Source organism: Delphinus delphis, chromosome 1, assembly GCF_949987515.2.
Source record: "Delphinus delphis chromosome 1, mDelDel1.2, whole genome shotgun sequence".
Classification (NCBI taxonomy): domain Eukaryota; kingdom Metazoa; phylum Chordata; class Mammalia; order Artiodactyla; family Delphinidae; genus Delphinus; species Delphinus delphis.
In genome coordinates this window covers 145508111-145530618 of record NC_082683.1, presented here as the reverse complement: position 1 = coordinate 145530618, position 22508 = coordinate 145508111, and the positions used below count along the sequence as shown (strand labels likewise).

The window sequence follows — 22508 nt, the reverse complement described above, 5'->3', positions numbered from 1 at the left end:
TTAGACACAACCATAGAGATCATTAGTGAACTGAAAAATAGGACAGAAGAAACCATACAGATTAAAAAAGAGATAAAAAGATTGGAAAACAAAGAAAATTATAAAACAGACTTGTAAGACATGACAAAAAATCAACATATGTAGTCCCAAAGTGACAGGAGAAAGAGAAGGAGCAAAAATCATGTTTGAAGAGATACTGTCTGAAAATTTTCCAAAATTGGTGAAAGACAAGCTACAGATTTGAAAAGCTCTAAAATCCTCAAGAAAAGCAAATATAAAGAAAATCATAACTAGACACATCATAGTAAAACTGTTACAAGTTAAAGAAAAAAGAAAAAGTCTTAAAAGCAGCAGAAGAAGAGAGGGAGATGCATAATTTTAAAGGTGTAAAAACAAAACTGATGGCTGACTCTTCAAAAGAAAATATGGAAGCCAGAAAACAATGGAATAAAATCTGAAGGAGAATAACAGCCAAGCTAGAAAGTTATATCCAGTTAAAATATCCTTTTAAAGGTGAGGGTAAAATAAAGACATTTTCAGACACACAAAAACTTGTGGGAATTTAATGTCAGTAGACCTACACCAGAAGAAATACCAAAAAAATTTTCCAGGCAAAGGAAAATCATCCCTGGTTGAAGCTCAGTAACACAAGATATAAAAACAGATGAAGGGGGATTCCCTGGTGGCGCAGTTGTTGAGAGTCCGCCTGCCGATGCAGGGGACACAGGTTCATGCCCTGGTCCGGGAGGATCCCACATGCAGCAGAGTGGCTGGGCCAGTGAGCCATGGCCGCTGAGCCTGCGCGTCCGGAGCTTGTGCTCCACAATGGGAGAGACCACAATGGTGAGAGGCCCGTGTATCGCAAAAAATAAATAAATAAATAAAACAATAAAAAAACAGATGAAGGACTTCCCTGGTGGCTCAGTGGTTATGAATCTGCCTGCCAATGCAGGGGACATGGGTTCGATCCCTGGTCTGGGAAGATCCCACATGCTATTGAGCAACTAAGGCTGTGCACCACAACTACTGAGCCTGTGCACCACAATTACTGAAGCCTGCACACCGCAACTACTGAAACCTGCATACCCTGGAGCCTTTGCTCTGCAAAAAGAGAAGCCACCACAATGAGAAGGCTATGCACCTCAACAAAGTGCAGCCCCTGCTCACCACAACTAGAGAAAGCCTGCACACAGCAATGAAGACCCAATGCAGCCAAAAATAAATAAATAAAACTTTAAAAAAGTAAAAAAAAAAAAAAACAGATGAAAGGGTAGATATATGGTTAAAAGTAAATGAATACTGACTGTTTAAACAATGGTAATATCTTGTTGAGGTTAAAATATATGTAAAATACATGTAGAGTTAAAATACATGGTATTGATGACAAAAATAGATGTGAAGGAGAAACAGAGTTTACCACACTATTTTTCAAGAATAAGTGTAAAATGAAAGCATTTTCAGTCATAAAAGGATTATGAAAGTTCAGTAGTAATAAGTTCTTTGTGAAAAAAGAACTAAAGGATCTTCTCTGTAAAATGAAAATGAGCCCAGAAAGAAATAGTGGAAGCAAATATATTAATAAATTTTTTTTATACATGAGAACTTCCTACAATCCCCTCTTTGGCTTTGATTAATTTATTAGAGCAACTCACAGAACTCAGAGAAACATTTCACTTACCAGATTACCAGTTTATTATAAAAGGATATAGCTCAGTAACAGCCAGATGAAAGAGATGCATAAGGCAAAGTATGTGGAAAGGGGCACAGAGCTTCCATGATCTCTTGGCACACCACTCTCCCCCCATCTCCAAGTGTTTACCAGCCCAGAAGCTCATCAACTCTTATTGTTGAAGAGTTTTATAGAGCTTAATCTACGGCTGCCCTTCTCTTCCTCTTCCCAGAGGTCAGTGGGTGGGTCTAAAAGTTCCAACCCTCTAATCATTTGGTGTTTCTGGTGACCAGCCCTATCTCAAGGTTCTCTAGGGACCCCACCCTAAGTCATCTCATTAGCATAAACTCAGGCACTCTCAAAGGGACAGCTAATGAATGACAAAAGACATTTCTATCACTCAGGAAATTTCAAATGTTTTTCTTGGGGACAAAGACCACATATATTTCTTACTATACTATTCTAGTCAATGCAGCTACCTATTATCTATCAGATGAGGCTGTTAGTTTAACAGTGAAGACCTTGTCTCAATGTCCTTCATGCCTTTCTCATATACATATCTCATTGCTCCAGTTTCATAACTAGAGCTGAAACTCAGCTAGTATTACCAGTGAAGCTATACTGGTTGCTCATAACTGGAATCTATTTTGATTAGCTTAGCATCTCCTCTGATTGAATGGTGACCATACCTAAATAGCTGTCAATAACTAGAGTCAGACCATAGTCTATCAGTCTATAGTCAGGAAACAGAAACCTCTCTAGGCATTTCAGGCAGGAGGGTATTTAGTGAAAGGAATTAAGTGTTTACAAAACTTTTGAAAGCACCAAAGAGGGCAATAGACAGGGAAAGTCATCAGTTATCTTTGGAAATCAGAAAATTGCAGGAAACTACCACTAATGATCTCAATAGCCTATTGCACCAAAGCAGATGGTGCTCAGTAGAAAGCCCAGAAGTCACTGCAAAATCTCACATTTAATGTCTGCTGAAGACCACATGCCTGCTTGTTGAGGCTGAGCAATAATAATTTCCATTGTCTTCCAAAATCTAGCATGAATAACTCTTATTGGAAGAATCAAAACCATAACTCTGCTGGCAAGGGGTTCTGGGAAACATAGTTTTCAGATTCTGAAATATAAGGGAACTCTTAGAAGGGCAGGGATGATGCTGAGTTACCATCAGACAATATCTGGCAATGCCAGAAATCCCGAGAGATGATTACAATTTTTCTTATTAAAATATAGTTAATTTACAATGTATTAATTTCTGCTGTACAGCAAAGTGATTCATATATATGAATACATATATATGTACTTTATACATGTATATATATATTTAAATATTCTTTTCCATTATGCTTTATCTCAAGATATTGAATATAGTTCCCTGTGCTATACAGTAGGACTTTGTTGTTTGATAATTACAAATTTAAAACAAGAAGAGAAGGATTACAGTTCTCAATAATTGCAAGATTTTGCTAATTTATGCTGGCAGAAGTCTGGAGAGTAAATGTGAAAATGAATTGTGAAGGTGGTAGACCAAGAGAGGAAGAATATAACCTTAGATGCTCACTGAATTTACTTGTCGACCTAAATAAAGAGGTAAACTGAGGTAAGCTCAAAGAGATGAGTTTATTCGAGAATAGCAGAGAAACTGCAATTCAGGACACACAAACTATAGCAAGCTACAGATGAGTCCGTTGAGGGTTTGGGGTAGGCTGTATTTATGGGAAGGGAATGTAAAGAGGGGAGGGTTCTGTTGGAGTCTGTTAAAATCAAAACAAAGAGAGAGCAGCTTTGAAAATTCAAGCAGACAAAACCAGTCCAGTCATACAAACAAAGCTCCCTTCAGCTCCCTTGGCAAGACCAACTCAACCTGGGTCATTTCCCATTCAAAACTCTGGAAACCATAAGCAAAAACTTCCCAAAGTTGATATGACATAACCCCCGATTAACTCCCTATCATTTAAGAAAATTCCAACATTTTCAGTTTTCAGTATATCAGGAAATCCGTTTTTCATTCCTTAAGTTTTGTTTTTCTGAAGGCACATGAATAAGACTTTCCATTTTATATCCTCTGGCTCCATTTTAGATTGAAATTCTTTCTATATCGATATTGGTATTGAAATAGGCATGATACAAACAAATGCTGAAGAGGGTGTGGAGAAAAGAGAATCCTCCTACACTCTTGGTGGGAATGTAAATTGGTGTAGCCACTATGGAAAGCAGTATGGAGGTTCCTCAAAAAACTAAACAGAGTTGCCATATGATCCAGCAATCCCTCTCCCGGGCATATGTCCAGACAAAACTATAATTCAAAAAGATACATGCACCCCTATGTTCACAGCAGCGCTATTCACAATAGCCAAGACATGGAAGCAACCTAAATGTCCATCAACAGATAAATGGATAAAGAAGATGTGGTATATATATACAGTAGAATACTACTCAGCCATAAAAAAAAGAATGAAATAGTGCCATTTGCAGCAACATGGATGGACATATGCAGTAGGGAAGAACCTTTTGTATTTTATTACAAGTTAATCACTAAAGGGATGTTGCCTATAAGCTTAAATTATACATAATGGCCCATCTCTGGGAATCCTGCTTCCCAGGTAATGAACTTTAAGCTAAAATACTTTTGTTTAGCTCACAGGAAATAACATGACCAGGCCCACCTGTGAATGACTGCAGGGAAGAAGAAATTAACACATCCCCTCCAGAGGCTGATGGGAACCAGGAAGTGTTTGACTTTACTCTCTCCCCTTTTAGTATAAAAGAGCCTGAATTCTAACTCAGGAAAGATGGTTCTTTGGGGCATGAGCCCGCCATCTTCTCTATTTGCTGGCTTTCCAAATAAAGTTGCTATTCTTTGCCCCAACAACTCGTCTCTTGATTATTGGCCTGTTGTGCGGTGAGCAGTACAAGCTTAGACTCGGTAACACCTAGAGGTTATCATACTAAGTGAAGTAAGTCAGAAAGAGAAAGACAAATACCATATGATATCACTTATATGTGGAATCTAAAGTATGACACAAATGAACTTATCTACAAAACAGATTCACAGAAATAGAGAATGGACTTTCGGTTGCCAAGGGGGAGGTGGTTAGGGGAAGGATGGATTGGGAGTTTGGAGTTAGCAGATGCAAACTATGATATCAATATATAGAATGGATAAACAACAGGGTCCTACTGTATAGCACAGGGAACTATATTCAATATCTGGTGATAAACCATAATGGAAAAGAACATAAAAAAGAATGTATATATATGTATAACTGAATCACTCTGCTGTACAGCAGAAGTTAACACAACATTGTAAATCAATTATACTTGAATAAAATAAATTAAAAAAAAAGAAATATACAGGATAGGCTGGTTTATGCTCCACAACAAGAAAAGCCACTGCAATGGGAAGCCCGTGCACCGCAACAAAGGGTAGTCCCTGCTCGCCACAACTGAAGAAAGCCTACTCGCAGCAACAAAGACACAACGCAGCCAAAAAATAAATAAATATAAATAAATAAATATAAACACTTTATAAGAAAAAATGTTTAAAAAAATAAAATAATTTTGAAGCTAACTTTGTTGGTGCTTTCAAAGAAAAGTTACAGAGAAAGGTTTCATGCTTGAGCCTAATGCTACAATGAAGGAAAGGCAAATGAGCAAAGAATGCTCTACCTCTCTAAAAACTAGAATCCTAAGTCAGGCGTAGGGCAGCCTGAGGCAGGCCTAGGAATTGTGTCCGGCCTGGTATGAGGAAAAGTTTGATCTAAAGGATCAGTGTAGGGCTATATTTCTGCCTGTAATTTAATGGGGTTTCAAAAACCAGTATCAAGAGTTTGTGTGATTGGAAATGAAAATCTATTAAGAAAAATTAACAGATTTAGGATGATTCCCTCTGGGGGAGAGAAGAGGATGTTTCCTGTCTTTAACCATGGCTCTTAGAATCTTTTGTGCAGCATTTTACAATTTACATGTTGCTTCCATATACATTATCTTATTTTGATCATGACTAAGCATTTACCAAACAGGTTAGATAATAAGAAAATAATCAAAATGAGTTTTTCCTTTTTAAATGAGATTTAAACACATTTTAAACTTATTTTTATAAGTACAGACTTTGAATATATTAAGTTTCAAAATTATCATCATTATGGCATAAAGACTATAACTTTTTATTACATAGCACAGATGGTCCTCCTCAGTTTTAGACATGGTTGAAGTTAAGGGAAAATAAGGCAGAGCTAGCTGACTGGCTGTACCTTTGGGAAGCCCAGTCTGTCCCAGGGAATGTCCACAACTCAATTTCGTTGTAATATCCAGAGCTGGTGTAGCTTTCAGGTCCTTCCCCATACTAAACAAACACTCAACAAACCTGAAGAGTATTTCCCCATTGTAATTAAGAAAATTACTTCCTGTTTTATAAATATTCAAGGATTTTGTGACACAATAGAGGGAAACAGATAAATACATCATTTCAATGAAGTATTGTAGTTATTATCAACGGATCTGCACAATCTACTCAAGGGAGTAAAACCCATAGTTTCCCTGGGGTGGAATCAGAGATGATCTTATGAGAGAACTTCATCTTTAAAAAAATCATTGCAATACCAGAGAACATGCATAATAGCAGAATTGGGATACTTGATTCAAATAATAACTAACATACTAGTATTTCTGTTTTGAAGCTTTTTAATTCATAAAATTAAAATGTAATACTAGGTATTTAATGCAGTTTAAATTTTAAAATCATACATTAAGTAAAATGAAAAATTACAAAAATTTAAACATTAAATATAAATCATTACCAATATCAGTTGTTGGCCGGTAAAATAAAGTGTTACAAACTAATATACACACTACATGAAATAAAGAAAATGTAATTAATCATGAAAAATATAAGATGAAATATGATATCTCTTTTTAAAGAAAGATGTTTCTTTAAGTGTCAATTGGTTTTTATTAGACAGTGAACTTATTTTTGTGCACATTTTTCCAGTTGCTGAGAAAGCTCTTTCTAATTCTACACTAGTTGGAAGAGGACATATTGGTTATTAGCTAACTCCATATATTTTCTTTTTACTCCATCTCCAAAGATCTCTGTCTCTGTCTCTATCTCTTGTTGACTTTGATGACATATTTTTAATAGCTATCTTTTCCATGGGTTGTGATCTTTTTGTTGACAGCAAGCTGTTGTTCTAATTCTTTTAAAAGAGATATTACAGTTCTCTTTTGGCTTCTTCAGTTTCATGGTGGGATTCCATGCAGAGAGTTTCTTGCCTTAGGTTCAATACTGGCATTTTCATATTCTATTTGTTCAGAAGTTCCTGGAACACAAGTAAGTATTATTCTTCCAACAGGAGATTTTCCTTTCAATTGTCATTAATTCTTCCTCTTAAGAATTATGGAGGCAGTGAAGAAGTTTATCTAAATAAGTGAAACAGTTTGATTAGAAATTGTAATCCAGTTTAATATGTAAATGACTCAAATTTCAGACATTTTTAGAATAATGGATTTATTCCAACAAAAAATACTGATCTTCTGGTACCTTAAAATATCATAGTATATGAAACACTAAAAAATTTTTTAAAAACCAATATTGGGGCTTCCCTGGTGGCACAGTGGTTGAGAGTCCGCCTGCCGATGCAGGGGACACGGATTCGTGCCCTGGTCCGGGAGGATCCCACATGCCGTGGAGCAGCTGGGCCTGTGAGCCATGGCCGCTGGGCCTGCGCGTCCGGAGCCTGTGCTCCGCAACGGGAAAGGCCACAGCAGTGAGAGGCCCGCGTAAAGAAAAAGAAAAAAAAAAAACCAATATTGCATTTACTAGCTTAAAAGTGAAATGTAATCCACATAATACAAGGCAGATGTGCGGTTCAGTTCTAGCATTAAAAGAATCACAAATCCAGCAACCTGAAGTAATTAAAATAGAAATTCAGATCTTTACTATACCCTCTGAAGAAAATCCCTAAGGAGAAAACTTACTTAAAACTTCAACAAAATCCCCTTTCTTTATCACAATTGCCTGGAACACATCTGGAAAGTTATTCAAAAGTCTTTCTTCTTTGTTCATTACCAAAGTTCTCAGAACTTTCATTTGAACACATACAGGGTGAATTCTTGTCTTCCCATTATCCTTCACCTTCCAGAATTACCATTTGTTCTTTTACTTGTAACCCTCCCCTCTTTTCCATGAAGGTCTCCTGTGTCCTCAGGTTAAAGATGGAACGGGAGGTAAGGGACTTGAGGTAGGTCCTATATTCCTTCAAGGAGCATGCCTACATTGAGAAAGAGGAAGATAGAACAGTAGCCTGAGGAGGACACAATGTTGAGGGAGGGATTATTTTTTGCATTGCTTTTGAATATAAGAAACATTAACATGTTTATAAGACATGGAAAAGGGGCCAAATGGAAAGACAGAGATTAAAAACACAGAAAAGATGGACTAGAATAACCCAAAGATGGAGGTCCTGGGCCTTTGCACATGCTGTTCCTCTCTTGCCCAATACTCCCTTCTATTTATTCCATCTGGCTGTCTAGTGCTTGTTCTTCAGGACTCAATTCAGACATCAGGTCCTACAGAAAGTCTTATAGGATCCCCCCTCCATGTTTCCATAGCTACTGAAGCTCATCCTAGTGTGGCCCTCACCCCTGTATTTAACGTCCTTGTGCACTCACAGACTCCATCACTAGAGACCAGGTCTACAAAGCAATCTTGAGAAAGAAAGACAAGAGTTGGAGGAATCAAGCTCCCTGACTTCAGAATATATTACAAAGCTACAGTAATCAAGACAGTATGGTACTGGCACAAAAACAGAAATATAGATCAATGGTACAGGATAGAAAGCCCAGAGATAAACCCACACACATATGGTCACCTAATTTATAACAAAGGAGGCAAGAACATACAATGGAGAAAAGACAGCCTCTTCAATAAGTGGTGCTGGGAAAACTGGACAGCTACATGTGAAAGAATGAAATTAGAACACTTCCTAACACCATGCACAAAAATAAACTCCAAATGGATTAAAGACCTAAATGTAAGCCTGGACAGGAAAAACACTCTTTGACATAAACCACAGCAATATCTTTTTTGAACCACATCCTAGAGTAATGAAAATAAAAACAAAAATAAACAAATGGGACCTAATAAAACTTAAAAGCTTTTGCACAGCAAAGGAAACCATAAATAAGATGAAAAGACAACCCTCAGAATGGGAGAAAATATTTGCAAATGAAGCAACAGACAAAGGGTTAATCTCCAAAATATACAAACAGCTCATGGAGCTCAATATCAAAAAACCACACAACCCAATTAAAAAATGGGCAGAAGACCTAAATAGACATTTCACCAAAGAAGACATACAGGTGGCCAAGAGGCACATGAAATGCAAATCAAAACTACAATGAGGTAACACCTCACACTGGTCAGAATGGCCACCATCAAAAAAAATCTATAAACAATAAATGCTGGAGAGGGTGTGGAGAAAAGTGAACCCTTTTGCACTGTTGGTGGGAATGTAAATTGATACAGCCACTATGGAGAACAGTATGGAGTTTCCTTAAAAAACTAAAAATAGACCTACCATAATGACCCAGCAATCCCACTCCTGGGCATATACCCTGAGAAAACCATAATTCAAAAGGACACATGTACCCCATTGTTCATTGCAGGACTATTTACAATAGCCAGGACATGAAAACAACCTAAATGTCCCAAAAATGAATGGATAAAGAAGATGCCGTACATATATGCAATGGAATATTACTCAGCCATGAAAAGGAACAAAACTGGGTCATTTGTGGAGATGTGGATGGGCCTTGAGTCTGTCATACAGAGTGAAGTAAGTCAGAAACAGAAAAACAAATACCGTATATTAATGTGTATATGTGGAATTTAGAAAAATGGTACAGATGAACCTGTTTGTAGGGCAGGAATAGAGATGTAGACGTAGGGAATGGACATGTGGACCTGGGGGGAAAGGGGTGGGTGGGACTAATTGGGAGATGACGTTTGACATAAATACACTACCATGTGTAAAATAGATAGCTAGTGGGAACCTACCATATAGCACAGGGAGCTCAGCTCCGTGCTCTCTGATGACCTAGATGGGTGGGATGCAGGGGTGGGAGGAAGGTCCAAGAGGGAGGAGATATAGGTATACATGTAGTTGATTCACTTCATTGTACAGCAGAAGCTCAAAATTATGATAGATAAATGTTTGTGGAATAATGAAGAAATGAATTTTAAAGACTCTAGATTCACTGAATGTAGTTTGTGACTTACTTGCTCCTTCAAACTAAGAAATTGTGAAAAAGTAGAAAAAAAGTTAAGAACCAGGAAAGCCATTTCTGGTTTATTAATAAATAGGAAGAAAAATATGAAGACTGAGTTAGTCTGAAAACCTAACAACTTAACACCTTAAAACACAGCGTTTGCTTTATAATAGTTAAAAATTTAAAACATTTGGTTGGTTAAAATAATTGCACGTACATTTATATTTTATTCCATTCCACAGAAATTGAAAATAGTTTTATATGTGTTTGTAGAGAAAAAAAATACACAATTACATAAAACTTGTTTAAAATAGTATTATTCACAGTGAGGTGTTAAACCCCTAAGCATATTCAGTGGTGGGTTCACAAAACTTACAAAGTAAATATGCCATATCTTCCAGAAACAAGAGTGTTACAATGATTTTTCCTCTGGGAGGGTGGGGAAGGAGCAACCTGAGAGGTAGGTTGGGGATGAATACTGTTCTCCTTAGTATACATAGCATAAAGAGGCTGTGATGGTTAATTTCATGTGTCAACTTGACTGGTCCACAGGGTGCCCAGATACTTGGCCAAACATTATTTTGGGTGTTTCTGTGAAGGTGTTTTTGGATGAGATTAACACTTAAATCCTTAGCCTGAGTAGAGCAGATTGCTCTCCCCAAGGTGGGTGGGTCTCATCCAATCAGTTGAAGACCTGAATAGAACAAAAACGCTGAACTTCTTCTAAGTGAGAGAATTCCTACTGTTTGATGGCCTTTGAACTGGCACATCAGCATTTTTCCTGCCTTCAGACTTGAGCTGAATCATTGGCTCTTTGGACTAGAACTACACCATCTGCCCTCCTGGGTCTCCAGCTTGCCAACTCACCCTGCAGATCTTGGGACTTTCCAGCCTCCATAATCACAAGAGCCAATATACATATGATAGATAGATGGATAGATAAATAGATAGATGATAGATAGATCCATCTTCTCTGAAGAACCCTGATCAAAACAGAAGCCAAGAACATTCATACTTGACCTGTTGAATTAGAAATGATTCCTTTCCCAGAGTCTTCACTAGTATTTACTAACTTCGGTAAACAAAATAATAACCATTCCATTTCCAAATTGTTTTTGTTTGTTTGTTTTTTGGCGGTACGCGGGCCTCTCACTGTTGTGGCCTCTCCCGTTGCAGAGCACAGGCTCCGGATGCGCAGGCTCAGCGGCCATGGCTCACGGGCCCAGCCGCTCCGCGGCGTGTGGGATCTTCCCGGACCGGGGCACGAACCCATGTCCCCTGCATCGGCAGGCAGACTCTCAACCACTGCGCCACCAGGCAAACCCCATTTCCAAATTGGCCTCAAACTGAGATTGACATAACATAAAAATAAATTGTAGAATCCAGGTGGTAGGTAAATTAATTCTCCCTGTATAATTCTTTCTACATTTCTGTATGTTTGATGATTCTCATAACAAAATATTGAGGAAAAGAAATTTATTGGCCAGCCAAGTTGGCTGCCGCCGCAGTGAAGGCTGCACAAGGATGGTCGGGCTTGCTGCTGGGCGTGCGGAGTGCTGTCCTGCGGCTTCCAGGGCTGACCCAGGTGAGGTGGAGCCGCTATGGTCCTGAATACCAGGACCCCCAGATTGCCAAGGCATATTACCGCAAGCCCTCGGCCGAGCTGAATGAGGAGGAAAAGCATGAGCGGAAGCTCAGGAAGACTCCGGTTATCAAAGCTGCTCCAGCAACGAAAACAAGCTCTGTGTTTGAAGACCCAGTGATCAGTAAATTCACCAACATGACGATGAAAGGAGGAAACAAAATACTGGCCAGATCCCTCATGACGCAGACTCTGGAAACTGTGAAAAGGAAGCAGTTTGAGAAGTACCACGCTGCTTCTGCAGAAGAACAGGCAACCACTGAACGCAACCCTTAAACCATCTTCCAACAAGCACTGAAAAACTGTGAGCCTGTGATTGGGCTGGTACCCATGCTCAAGGGTGGCCATTTCTATCAGGTCCCTGTGCCGCTAGCCGACCAGCGTCGCCACTTCCTGGCCATGAAGTGGATGATTACTGCATGTAGGGAGAATGAAGCTCCGGCGGATGCTGATGCCGGAGAAGCTGTCTCGGGAGCTGCTGGAGGCTTTTCACAAGCGGGGCCCTGTGATAAACAGAAAGCACGACACGCACAAGACGGCCGAGGCTAACCGCGCGCGTACCCACTACCGCTGGTGGTAAGGGGTGGGCGGAGGAGCTGGGAGGAACACAGCGCGCTCTGTTGCAAGAAACAGCGTGAGCCACCTCCATGTTGCAGAACACCTGTGGGTTAAGCGTATACTTCCCTTTCAAGGGCAGGCGGGCCTCATAAGAAGGATGGAGCAGCATGTTTACTGATTGTTAGTCCTTTCTTTGGGGGCTAGAACTCGCTCTCCCTGCCCCATCTCCTTGCAAAGAGGGGACATATCAACTTGGATTTCCCCCAAGAAACTTAGGGCTCATCCAGCCCTTCTCTTCCTTCAGATTGGGGTGGATCTTTGGGTGATATGAAAGGAAGGAGAAAAAGTATCAGAAAAAGTTTATTAGAAAATTCTCATCCTGAGCTAGTGTAGCATGTGATGTGGCATTGCCATTCATTGAAACCAACTGGAGGAAACATGCTTGGTTCCAAAGTGATCCTTGTACAAAATGTATAAAAAGCAGTTTCTGATGTGGAAAAAAAAAAGAAATTTATTTTAAATGCACAGGTTGTGAGAAAAAAAACCTTTTAGGTTAAATAGGAAAATGAATGTTTATAAAGTAAATAGAATAAAGTGGAACAAAATCCTTACTAGGATTTTAAATCAATTGAGTTTAATTCAAATCCCCCCAATTCCAAAACGGCAGTAACAAGATGCCATCTCAGCAGATGATCTTGACCCTTAATTCATAGACAAGAATGATACCTTCAGGCATGAAATACCCCAAATGTCCAGCACCCTCTCCTACAGACTTACCTACCAGTATCTCCTTTTTAGGAGGATGAGGTGTACTGCCTCTTGGTCAAGACCACCTTGTCCTTGTCGCTCCTTCATTCTTCAACGTTTTGCTCCATCAGTTAATCTCTCTCTGCTCTTGTTTCTTCAGCTCCTTTCTCATTACTGGTTTCTTCCCCTACAATATTTATGAAACGCTTAAGAATCTACTTTTCCAAAACATCCCTTCTTTGTCTCAGATACACAAGATAACTATTTCATGGAGATTCCTGTTTAGAAGATTCTGGGTCTTCCTTGGGTAATGCTGGTCTGTGAACTGTTTGTTACTGATCAGAGATTGAGATAAGGAAGTTTCATCAAAGTGTAAAGCAACTACACCAATAAGCATGCAGTTTCATTCAGTGGACTTTTTTTTTTTTTTAAGTAAGATTTTTCTCAATGAAATAAACAGTGTGTTCGTTTATATTCTGGAACCTTACCTCACTATGGTCACGGTCTAGTAATGAACAGTTTGTGGACTGGCACCCGTCAGTGGACTAGCTTGTTTGTGGACTACACATCGAGTAATACTGATTGGAGTGACAAGAATGCAAATCTCACTATATCCCCACACCAACATCCTACCCCAGTCAAGTGAGGCTGGAGAGAGAATTGTCAGAATTAACTCAGTTTGGTGTTCAGATTACACTTCTAAGACATAGATCACGTATGTCTGAATCAACATGCCTCTAGAAAACGGTTTTTCAAACTACAGATCTTGACCCAAACTACTTGCTAAGAATTGTTTTATGGAACTTTTGATTCAGTTATATTTATATATTTTTGATAGCTTATTGTTTAAAAATATTCATTCCCCTTATCTCCGTGAGTATACTTTTCTGTCCTTGACTTAGGGCTTGCCATTGGCTTGCTCTAGCCAGTGGAATGTTAGATGTGACATGATCAAAGGTTTGAAGAATATTTGTGCAACTGGGCTTACTATTTTGCACCTCTGCCATTTCCGTAAGAAAAATATGCTCAGGCTAGTCCACGAGAATCAATAATAGGATGAGAGACACATGGGGCAGAACCACCCAAGCTAGACCCCACCAGCCAGGATCAGTTTATATCAGCTAACCACCCACCAACCCACAGACCCATGAGCAAGCCCTGCCAAGATCAGCCGTGACACCCAGCTGAGTCCAGCATAGATCAGCTGACCCTAACCAACACACAACTGAGTGAAAGAAATGCTTGCTCTTGTATATCCCTAAGATGTTCTGGCTGTTTTATTACAAACAAATAGCTGACTGATACACATGTATATGTCTGTATTGGGTTGACAATATAATATGTATTGCAGTGGGTAACAAAAGGTTTGAAAGCCACTGGTCTAGAAAAATACCATGTTTCTCCTGCACTCCTTACTATTTAATGAGCTTAAAGGAAGTTCCTGTCTGGGAGTGGCTGCTTGCAGTAACAAAGAATGAAGGTAAACAGAGAGAGAATAGAGCTGAGAGATGAGAAATGAGGGGTGTGTGTGTGGGGAGGCAGAAAGAGACAAAGACTTCATAGCAACAAGCCTTTATTTTATATGCTGCGGTCCCTAAAATTGACTGTTTCCTGTTGCTTCTTCGTAGAGAAGCTTTTCTCAAGTTCTAATACAATAGTATTTATTAATAGTATTAAGTCCTGGTTTTCACACTGGCATATATTCATTCTGTTTATAATCCATCTCCTTGCAGTATTCTTAGCTTAAATCATATATAAAATTAAATGTTGGAAACAAAGGTAGGATTTTTCTTCACAATTTAATTCATCCTACCCATTATCATTACATCTCAAACTATAAAATGTTGGATGCTTCACAGAGGCTTAAATATCTTATAATTAAAACACTTTAGTTTCAAAATGCAATTCATGGCTCAGAAGTAATAATTTCTAATAACTGTCTCAATTAATAACTCCCATTACTATAAATTTTATATTTACCATGTTTTCAGTACTCCATTTAAGAGGGCTGCCCACCAGGTGAGGGTTACAGATCAGTAAGGTGAGTCACCCACAGTAAGGGCTGAGGGACAGTGGAGGAGGTAAAGGCCTTTTTTGAGGCGGAGGGGGATTTATTTTGTTTTTTATTTTTGAATTTTATTTTATTTTTGAATTTTATTTATTTAGTTTTTATACAGCAGGTTCTTATTAGTTATCTGTTTTATACATATTAGTGTATATATGTCAACCCCAATCTCCCAGTTCATCCCAACCCCGCCCCCAGCCCCCTACCCTGGTAAAGGCCTTTTGAAGACCAACAAAAACACCCCCAGAATTTGGAACTGCCATAACCAGCGAGTGTTAGAGAAGCAGCAGTAATGACAGAGTGAAGGTTACCACCCTAAGAATAGTGAAGTAAGAAGACAATCTGCCTCCATTCTTCTTCTTCCCTGGACCCACTTCAAAGGGCTGGGGGATGACAGGGGGGAGGGTCCCATACCCACTGCAAACCCCACAAATTTGGCCTATGTTAAACAGAACCGCATTACTCTGATAACCAAAAGTAATGGAATTAGATCAAGATGTAGCTAAGAAACCCTGTATCCAGAGGGAAAGGGGGACTTTTTAACAGTTACTTTTTAAAAATCCTGTTTATATCCTAATAAATCGAGATTCTTTAGGAAACCTCTTTCTTTGTATAGTTATCTCTAGGAATATTTCTATCCAAAAAAGAGACCATTGTATATATTTGGGGTGCCATCTCCTTGGTCAGTTCTGGAGAAGCTTTGATTTTACTTCTAATCTCTATATTTAATAATAATAATTAACATCTGAATATTTACTATGTGCCAATGACTGTGTTTTTGTCAATGTCTAAGTGCCAAATTTATAGATTATTCTATACATTATATTTAGATTACTATCTCCAATCTCCCAGAATTTATTTTAGGAGCCCCTAATCTCATGAGCAGCATGTTTCTGAAACATTTTCAAGTTACTTTCACAAGTCAATTTAATGTTAGTTTGTAGTCGTTTCAGAGGTTGACACATCTAATCTTATCCCTGGATCTTCAGATTACCTCACAATTTGGATTCTATAGTTCCCTATAGACTGGTTTTAATGAATATATATATATATATATATTTGGCTGCGTTGGGTCTTCGTTGCTGCACGTGGGCTTTCTCTAGTTGTGGCAAGCAGAGGCTACTCTTCGCTGCAGTAGCTTCTCTTGTTGCAGAGCACGGGCAGTAGGCGCGAGGTTTCATAGTTGTGGCACATGGGCTCAGTAGTTGTGGCTTGCGTGCTTAGTTGCTTGGCGGCATGTGAGATCTTCCCAGACCAGGGCTAGAACCCATGTCCCCTGCATTGGCAGGCAGATTCTTAACCACTGCACCACCAGGGAAGTCCCTAATGAATATTCTTGCAAACACCTTTTTTAAGCAAGAAAAATTGATTTGTGAATTCTCTTTTATAATTTGTGAAACCAAGGGAAAGAAATGAATGAGTTGGTATATTCTGTATCGGGGCAGAATTAAAATGTAAACTTTAAACTTTTCACTGTCTAGTCTTTTTCTTTCTTTTTTTAAAAAATTTAGCCAAACAAATCATTATAAAATCATATTTGTATGATTTAGAAGTTTAGCAAAATTGTTTAAATCACCTGCCTACTTTTAAAAGACTGTATACACATTTAAATATAATTCTCCCAGATAAAAGTCTATATTATTTTTAAAGACAGGAAGATTTCATAGTCTTCTTTCACAAACAATTCCAGAACTTAAAAAAAAATTCTTCCAGAAAATGCTCTTTATGTCTAACTGCGTAATTCATTCCTTAAACAAACATCTACTATGCATAGGCATTGTACCCAATGCTGAGAATATAAATTAAGACACTGTTCCTGACCTTAAAGATAAATTTCATTTATCACAGGTAGAAATGCCCACAGCCAAGTCATTTAGTATGTTGGGTAAGAAAGTCAGAATTCAAAAAGTTCTCAAAAGTTTCAGGTAAGCTAAAACAAGCCAGGTGAAATTAAATGGCAATACATTTAAACTCATTTACTGAGGAGAGAGGGGAGTGGGGGGGAAAAAAGGAAAATAAAAAATCTACTGGAGTCTAAGTGGGGAGAGACCAGGCAAAACACTAACAAATGCAAAAGCCTGGAGGATGCAGTTGATTCTAGATTTAGTAACCATGTGCAGTTGTTGCCAAGAAAGCTAATTTTAGGATGGATTAATAAAAATATGGTGCAAAGAAAAGGGGTCAAAATATTTCAAATTGATTTTGTAGCAATTAGATCTCACACTGTCGTGGGGGGTGTCTTATTCTAAGTATTCAACACAAACTAGAGCATGTTAACAGGACAGTTGAAGAGGTGAAGGGTCTGAAAACAGTATCACTGTCGATTTGTCAAAGAGAATGATGATGTTTACCCTAAAAGAGAAGCTGAAGTGGGACATGATTGCTGTTTTCAAATATTTAAAGGACCCATGTGATAGAGCTTGCTAGCTGCCTTTCAGTACTCATTTTTCCCTTCATCCTTAGCCACAGAGCCTTCATTCTTAGCAGAGCACTTTGACATTTCCCAGCCTCCTTTGAGGTTAGTGGGCCATGTGACTAAGTTCTGAACATTGATATATCAGCATAAATGGTATATGGTACTTCCAGAAAATCTCCTTAAAGAGAAGGGGTGTGCCCTCCTGCATTTCTTCCTCTACCCTGCTGTGAGGAGTGTGATCATGATGACTGCCCTCTAGCAGCCACTTTGGATCATAAGGGCAAAAGTGACACTCCAGGAATGGAGGAGGGGTAAGAGAGAAGAAGCCTGGGTGCCTGACACCTTGATGGCAGTTGTTATTTCAGCCAAGGAGTTTCAACTTCTGGATCCCTTTTACATGAAAAGAAATAAATTTTCATTTTGTTTGACACTGTTATTTGGGGTTTCTCTTACATGTAGTTGAGCTTTGAGTGTCAAAAAAAAAAAGATATTTTCTAAGACCTAGACATCTTTAAAAAAATGAAATGATCTACTTTGTGATGCAGTTACCTATCTCTGTATCTGTTTAAATGGAGGCTGTAAGACTAGCTTCAGAAATGGTAAATATTCCAGGGGGTTAAGAGAAAGTGGGTTACCAGAACTCTGAAGTTTCTTTCAGCTCTTAAGGTATGATTTCCCCCCACCCCACCCCACCTGGGGATCAGGGGCTCTAAAAAACAAAACAAAACCACACAGCTCCTCCTTCCTGTTGAAAACATGCGTGGACTGTCCCCACCAGACCTGGTCCAACATAAGTGGCTTAATGGTGGGTAGTCTCCTGGCCATGCTGCCTGACTCTGTCTTGGAGTTAAACTTATTCCAAGACAGGCACTGCTAAAGTAAAAATAAAGGAGACCCAAAGAGCAAATCAATAAACTCTTCAGCAAAAGTGATGTCATAAAGACACTCACTATGAACCTGGAAATGAATAAAACAGGACCTCTGTGGAGGTCCTTCCTGTGTGCCTATTGTAGTTGGCGAATCAAGGTGTAGTCCACAATCATCACCATGCTTAAATTTTTTTCCTTTTGTAAAATGAGGATAAAACCCCTATTGCCTTTCCATCTTTCCTCTTCCATTCTACTTCCCAGCTTCTAATAACTGTAACATTACTTTGTTTACTTTGTTACATTGTCTTAATATTGTTTTTTTAACTATATTTACCTGTGTTTTGTCTATTAAGTGATTCTTTAAATATTTATTTCCTCGGAACAGTAATACATACAAATTGTAAAAGAGTCCAACCGTGAACAGAACACACAAGAGATAAAGTCTCCCTTTCATCTCAGAGTCTGACACCCCATCCTCTAAGCATGTATATAGGCTGCTATATATATTCGTAAGTATTTTCTAGAGACACTATTATCTTTTACATTTAGGTCCACAATCTATTTACAACTTTTGCATAAGTAAAATGTTCACATAAGCATCTGTTTGGGAACCCTATTCAGGTCCATTGGTCTACTTTCTAACATCTGGTAGTATAAATCCCCTAACTTTGTTCTTCCAGATTGTCTTGGCTGTTCTTGATCTTCTGACTTTCCATATACATTTTAGGGTCAGCTTGTCAATTTACACAGACACACACACAAAATCTGCTGGGATTCTAGTAGGGATTAGACTGAACCTATAGATCATTTGGGAGAACTGACATTTTTACAATATTAAGTCTTTTGATCCATGAGCATTGAATATCTGTCCAGCTACTTGGGTCTTCTCTAATTTCTCTCAATAACACAATTTTCAGTACAGAGTTCTTGTACCTCTTTCATTAAAATTTATTCCTAGGGCTTCCCTGGTGGCGCAGTGGTTGAGAGTCCGCCTGCCGATGCAGGGAACACGGGTTCGTGCCCCGGTCCGGGAGGATCCCACATGCCGCGGAGTGGCTGGGCCCGTGAGCCATGGCCGCTGAGCCTGCGCGTCCGGAGCCTGTGCTCCGCAACGGGAGAGGCCACAACAGTGAGAGGCCCGCGTACCGCTAAAAAAAAAAAAAAAAAATTTATTCCTAGGTGCAATGGGTGGGATGGTGCCCCAAAGACATTAGGTCTTAATCCCCAGAAACTGTAAAATGTTTTCTTATTTGGAAGAAGCATCTTTACACATATGATTAAGGATCTTGAGACAGGAGATAATCCTGGACTATCCAGATGGGCCGTAAATGCCAGTAGTGTCTTTACATAATAAAGAAAAAGGGAAATTCAAGACACACACAGAGGAGAAGGCAATGAGAAGATGGAGGCAGAGGTTGGAGTGATTGTGGCCTCAAGCCAAGGAAGGCCAGCAGACACCAGAAACTGGAAAAGGCAAGGAGCAGATTCTCCCCTAAAGCCTCTGGAGGGAGCGTGGCCCTGCTGACACCTTGATTTCAGACTTTTGGTTTCTAGAACTGTGAGAGGATGAATTCATTTTAAGCTACCAAGTTTGTGGTAATTTGCTACAGCTGCCACAGGAAACGAATACACTAGGTATTCAATATTTTTGGTGCATTTGTATATGGTATCACTTTAAAAAATTCATTTTCTAATTGTTTAGTGCTGGTACATAAAATATAACTGATCTTTACATACTGACTGTATCAACTTGCTAAAGTCATTATTAATACTAAATGGTTTATAAATTATTATAATTTTATATAGAGACTATCACCCTTTCTCCAAATAACAGGTTTACATATTTCTTTTTAACCCTTATATATTTCTACCTTGCCTTTTTACAGTCGCTGGGAGGTCTAGCACAATAGTGAATTATAAATTCTTATACATTTTGATTTTGTAACTATGAAAATGTACTGTCTGTTCCAAACTTAAAATATAATGAAAATAATATTAGAAAATTTTAATACAATAAAAAAGCAGCCAAACAAAATAATCAACATCCTTCTAGTTAACAAATCCAAAGGACTTTTCTTAAACCCCTCTCATGACTCTGCATCCTTAGATATTATTAACCCTTTTTAATGCTTGCTTCTTCCTTGTCCAGATTCTTTTCTTCCTCTAATCCCTTACAGACATCCCCCAAATTTTCTTAAAACTTTTCTCTTTCTATACTGTCCTTGTTCACTGTTGGGATACCATTTTGAGGCCTATTATTATTCTTCAGAATCCTTTTCTTCAGGGGCAAAACAGAAACTTCCTTCCCTGCCTTTTTTTTTTAAATGCCATACCCCAAGACCCTTTCTTCATCCGACTAGAATGCAGTCTGGCCTGCTCTGCCTTCTTTGCTATACTCAAGAAAATCGTGAAATCTTCTCACTTTAAGGGTTTTACTAATAAATAAAAGTTACAGAAGTCCCCAAACTTTCACAATGTTTTGGTCCTGATCTATATATGAAAATTCCTTTCTGTAGAAAAGTGGCTGGAAGGTGTTGCAAAGTTGGGGTGTCAGAAAGCTGGCTGGCCAAGCAGCCTCAGAGTGACATTTATCTTTGTGAATTCACTCAGTTCTGGGTCTGGCCTTTGTGTTACATGACCAGAGATGCTGAATCATGATCATTAGAACTTGTGTATGAAAACCAAAGTACCAATGTGTTAATTCACAATGAAAAATATAACTGTCAGGGGAAACGACTATTCATTTCATTCGGCGAAGACATTCCTTGTAGAAAAATTATATGGGAATTAAAATAATATTCAGAACTGTATTTAGTAAGGAATAAAAGGTTTAGTTTTATGATTCAAATATTTAATGGCATCATATCAGGTTTTGATAGAGATGAAATTACCTCCACTACCAGAACCGGATAGGTTTTGTACCTGCTCAGGAGACCTTCCCCTTTATAGACTGAGACGCTGTCAAATACTTACTTCCCAGGCTTTTCTTGGCTCAATTCCTGATTTAGACATTCCTGCTTTAGGGATGTTGTTTCTTTCAGTGAACTATTTTCTGGCCAGAGAGGCTTATTTTTGGTTCGATCCATTCTGCATTGACCTACTATAGAAATCTTCCAGGACAATCTTTATTTTTAAGTGTTTGAAGACTACCTTACTGTGGACCCCAAATACCACTCTGCATACATCTGCATACTAGATGTTCACAACAAGTCCTCACTTCTACTTACTGGTGAGCAAAATTTAAAAAAAAACAAAACCCCAAAAAAATAAAAAAAGAAGAAAATCCTAAGTAGCCCCCAATGCCAGGCAGCCTGGCGCAGAGCAGACGTCCTCAAATCTGGTGAACGAAAAATGCAGTTCCTACTCCTGCCTAATGAAATTCAGGAAAGCATTACAGAGCGCATCGCCTGCCAGGCTGGAAACCCTGCCAGACTGCAGCTCTGGCCTCACCTCCACTACGGGCCTCCGCCCTCTCCAGAGTTCTGCTCCAAGGCTCGACCGCAGGTCAGGCGCACTGAGAAAGCACCAACAGGGCAAGGACCCTGTCCTAATTTTATTTAACAACTGACAGCACCCACTCCCCTAATGAAATAGCAAAGACACACACAAAAAAAAAAGGTAAGAGAAGGAAAACGGAGGAGAAAGGTTACCAAAAAAACCCAACAAAAACAACCACCTTTTAGCAATATACAGCTGTATTGCTCGGCACTGGAAACTCATCTCGGAAGCCTCAGTCTCTCCAGGGAATCAGGCCCCGGTTCTGAGGATCAGAAACAAAACTGCAGCGTCTGGATGGTTAGGATCGAGCCTACTTCTCCGGCCACCTCGGCCTCGGGACCCGAAGACCGCCCTGTTACTCCGCCCGACTCCACCGCGGGCAAGCGCACGACCCTAGCTCGACGCTGTTGGAGAAGCCATGAAACTGGGCAGCCGGTCCTCCGCAGCATCTCAAGAGGGCCGCGCTCCTGCCGAGGCCTGTCCTGACATCGCGCCGCGCAACCCCCCCAGAAAAAAGGGGGGCCGCTCCCAGAACTCGGGCGCCTAGGGTCTCACCAGGCCCTTTCTCAGGCCGGCCGCGTTCCTTCCGCCCAGATAGGGCAAAGAGTCCGGATGCCTCGCGTGCGCCTCCGCCCGCGCTCCGAAGCGCCCCCTAGAAAGGGAGCCCGAGAGGCGGCCGCGCCTCTACGGCGATTTTATTAGCGCTCGGTTGGGGTTGCCCGGTCCGTCGGCGAGCGGGGCTTCCCCTCCCCTCCCCCTCTTCCCCG

At 39.5% G+C, this 22508-nt stretch overlaps 1 long non-coding RNA gene and 1 pseudogene across 1 annotated transcript; one reads left to right on the top strand and one right to left on the bottom strand.

The window, feature by feature from the left end:
* Nucleotides 1-6329: 6329 nt before the first annotated feature.
* LOC132413282 (uncharacterized) lies at nt 6330-22477 on the bottom strand. Its single transcript, XR_009516682.1, has 3 exons — nt 21920-22477; nt 12928-13080; nt 6330-6996 (listed from the first exon to the last, which is right to left on the bottom strand). It is a non-coding gene; the product is annotated as an uncharacterized lncRNA (long non-coding RNA).
* LOC132425665 (small ribosomal subunit protein uS7m pseudogene) lies at nt 10364-12581 on the top strand (annotated as a pseudogene).
* Nucleotides 22478-22508: the final 31 nt, after the last annotated feature.